This window comes from Ambystoma mexicanum, chromosome 9 (assembly GCF_040938575.1).
Source record: "Ambystoma mexicanum isolate Mex_15411 chromosome 9, UKY_AmexF1_1, whole genome shotgun sequence".
Lineage (NCBI taxonomy): Eukaryota > Metazoa > Chordata > Amphibia > Caudata > Ambystomatidae > Ambystoma > Ambystoma mexicanum.
Genome location: NC_090931.1, coordinates 370,304,394 through 370,308,340, shown reverse-complemented (window position 1 = coordinate 370,308,340; position 3,947 = coordinate 370,304,394). Strand labels below are relative to the sequence as shown.

General features: G+C 49.9%; 1 non-coding gene across 1 annotated transcript; it reads right to left on the bottom strand.

Annotated features, from left to right (window-relative positions):
• Window positions 1-3,527: 3,527 nt before the first annotated feature.
• On the bottom strand, window positions 3,528-3,691 carry LOC138490502 (U1 spliceosomal RNA). The gene has a single exon (XR_011275491.1). It is a non-coding gene; the product is annotated as a U1 spliceosomal RNA (small nuclear RNA).
• Window positions 3,692-3,947: the final 256 nt, after the last annotated feature.

Here is a 3,947-nt window from a genome sequence, read left to right as displayed (position 1 = left end):
ATTTAACGGAACGTTACACTCCTCCTCAAAGACTGACTCGAAGATAATAGGTTTTTTTGGGCCAGAACAAAGCTTCCGGTCTGTTTCCTCTGACTCTGTCAAGTAATGATACTTAGGTTGCAAAGTTGAAATAGGCATCCTCTCCTTAGATTACATCCGTACTGGTCCTCGTGTGAATGGAACTTCGTTGGTAAATGTGGAGGTACCTTCCATGGAGGCCGTTGCCAAAGAAGTCCCCATCGTGGGCTCAGTAATGTTTTTTTGCCGGTGCTGTCAGACAGCTTATATTGGTGAGACTAAGTCCCACTTCCACAGGATTCAATTTTGCCAAACCCCTCTTTTCTTTGATTTCTTCCTGATTTTCTTCTGCCAGTCGTTATGCTGTTTCCAAATCAGTTGTTTTGGTAGCCACCTGTTTTTCTGTATTTGTCATTTGTCCCTTTTGTGGCCTGAAAGATGTTTCTTAGAACATTTCTGGATCCATTATTCTTCCGGTGCGTAGGTCCCTTCATGTTCTTTGTTTCTTTCCTCAGAGCAGGAGAGGAGTCATCTTGAGACTTATGAGTTACGAGAGATGTTGATATCGTAGCATTTTGGCAGGAGGTTGGAGAAGTCTTCGGATTCGACCAGCGATTTGCACAGCACTTGACAACCACTTGGCCTTTTGTGTACGACTTTCATTGTAAAGTATTAAATCACCCAGTGCATTCCTACCCTTAGTTCCAGAGAACAAAGCAACTTTTTTTGTCATCTGAGTTCATTTTCTCATTGAACCTGAATGTATTGTTGATAACGGATTTTGCTTCTCACTGATGAATGTTAGAATACGTATATTCAGTGGAGTCAGTCCTGGCTCTCAGTAGAGTAGTAGGTTTTTGCAAAGGTTCTTTGAAGGAGAATTGGGTGGAGCCGATTCATGGAATAAATGTGCGCCGAAAATTCCGGCGCAGAGGGGCCTATACGTGCGCTGCGCCGAAAAATAGCGAAAAGCGCAGGGAAACCAGCGCACGTCGATTCATGGAAGTCCGTGCGTAAGAAAAGCATAGGACGTGCGCTGAAAAAGTGCGCGGCGCACGCCGGCGCACATGTCAACCAACGGCGTGCGCCACGGCCACTGCGCTATCACTCCGAGCGCAGCGCACAGCTCTAAAGTAGGCGGAACACAGGGCGGGACACTCGGAATGGGGAATAAAATGGGGCACAACACTCGGAATGGGGAAGAATGTGGGCGGCACGGGGAAGTACAGGAGGCAAGTGCGCGGAACGCCCACACGCTCTCCGGCAACACGTATTCATGGATTCGAACAGGGCAAAACAGCGCTCGATCAAACCAGCGCACAGGCCCAAAAACGTACGCCACAAGTAAGCAGGCGGTAGCGTCCCGACGCACTTAACGAAAGTGCGCCAAAACCTGCGCCAACAAATACCACCCACATACAGCAATGGGCCATACCGTGACCCCAAAGGACAAATGAGGTGCAAAGGTGTACGCCATTAACACGGACACCCACTGTTCAAAAATTCGCGCGTGTGTGTACAACGGGTTGCGCGAGAAGTCACTCGCGCGATTGCCCTGGGTACGTGTATCCCGGGGTGCGGGGAAGTCCCACACGCGATTGCCCTGGCCACGTCGATATCAGGGGTGCGTGTGAAGTTCCACACGCGAAAAGCCAGGGTACGTCAATTACAGGGGTGCGCGGGAAGTTTCACACGCGAAAAGCTAGGCTACGGGAATTCCAGGGGTGCGCGTGAAATCCTACACGCGAAAAACTAGGGTACGTCATTTACAGGGGTGCGTGGGAAGTTTCACACGCGGCTCTGCTGGGTGGGTCCTCACAGGTGTTCCATTCACACCCTCCACGTCCCCTGCATGCAACACACACCACAGGGGACTACCCTGCACACCTGCTCATGCCTCCCACCACCCCCACCCCCCCCGCAGTCAGGGGCACCTGCCAGAAGGCCCCCACCCATGTCTACCACCACCCCCACCCCCCCCGCAGTCAGGGGCACCTTCCAGCAGGCCCCCACCAATGTTCCCTCTAATTTTTTTGGGCTGTGTGCGCCAAAGAATAGTTGTGTGCGGGCTGTTTTTCAGTCATGTGCGCAACTGAGTGATGCACTGCCAGACCGGGGGTGGTCGTCGGCGCAGCGGCGGCGCAGCGCCATACCAGTGAGCAAAGCTTAGTGATCAGATTCCACAGTGTGCAAGCGAGGAATGCGAATTTGCAGCACAACAAGCTCTACTTCAAGGGACATTTGGGTGCTCTATTCTCCTCCCAAGACTTTAGCTCTTCTGAAATTGTGTCCTTTTACATCTCTAAACCAAGATCTTTCGTTTTATGATGGGTTGGTACAAGAACAGAGGGGTTCTTGTAGTGGAACACAGATTCTGCCTCACAAATTAATATTGGCACAGCATTAGCTTCTCCATTCACTAAATGTATGGAATATAAAGGAAATGCTTTCTCTTGGTTTAATGAAATAAACAGTACATGAACATGATTAATGACAAAGACGGCTTAATAGAAGGCGGGATATGAATGGACATTGCACTCTGACAGTTAAATAAAAAGCACTGAATCATGTAATCATGTAATCTCAGATGATTGTCACCACTCACCTCACCAATGCCATTTGTGAATGTCATGTGACTGCCAGTGTTTAAACATAAGGTCTGTTGTAACGTAACTTGTAGATCATGTGATCTCCATATGTGTAGCAGTGGAGAAAAGAGGTGTTCATTCTACAATACTCTGCCCATTTGAGGCCCACTGTGTATTTATTTGCAACTGGATTTAATTCTACAAGGTTTTTACTTGTCGCACCATGGAGTACTGACCTTCCACACACCAGGTCGGGTGGAGAACAATCGTGTGGCAAGCACGGGATGGCTCTATCTCTTCTACACATATGCCCAATTCAACATATTGAGGGTTCATGTGTCTGTTACATTACAACACTCCAGACAACGCCTCTACAGCCAACTTACACAACATCACCACCTGTCCACTCCCTGCCCTGGTCCCTTTCGGGATACCAATGCCCCTATGCCCTCAACAAAGACACTGTGGGGTCGGTGCTTCCGAACTGCACACAGCAACAAAGGCTAGCATCATCCGGGGTCAGACTGGGCCATGTAATTGTCTCAGGCACCAAAGAAAAAGTGGCTCGCACTTGCAAATAGCTTTTCATTCCTTTTGTGATACTGTTTGAGTAGTACCCAGGGGAGCTTTTTGATAAAGTGACGTGCAAATTGTACATTTTAAAGAATATTTATTCAGCAACACTGGTCAAAACTACTAGTCACAGCAGAGTAAATTAACTCATCAAACTGGCCCACATGGGCCAATAAGGGTCCCAGTGACTTTTTCTTTCTTTCACCAATGCATCAGGGCTGGACCCCTGAGCTGCTCGGGGCTGGCCCTCTTGACTACAGCAAAAGAAACTCTGCTGCAAGACCAGGGGCTCTGTGTGTAAACCAGCTGACTCGCACACTAAACTTTTTCTTTCTTTTACCAATAAATCAGGGGATATCGCGAACGCAGTCCCCCACTACTAGAAATAATGCAGTCGAGTACCCTGCATTTGGGGACATCGCAGGAGTCAGCAAATCCGATGTGCAATGGATGAGCCTCACCCGGGGAGCTCTGCCTTTCTGATCACAGATGCTCCCCTGCCAGGTAAGTATGAGTTGCGAGCAAGAGGGCAGGGGTTGGGCGGCGGGGCCTGTTCTGGAAGCCCCGCTAAGCGAGGGTGAGAAGGCCGGCACTGACCCAGACCCAGCCCTCCCAGAAGCCCTGAGCGTCTGCAGAGCTGCCTGCCCCACAGGCAGGGAGAAGCTCCGGCAGGCAGAGCCCAGCAGAAGAGGCACATTGTAGCACAGTTCATTTCTCCCATCAGGCCCTGCTCGGCCCGAGATTTGCATAAATTCGGACCTGGCCGCC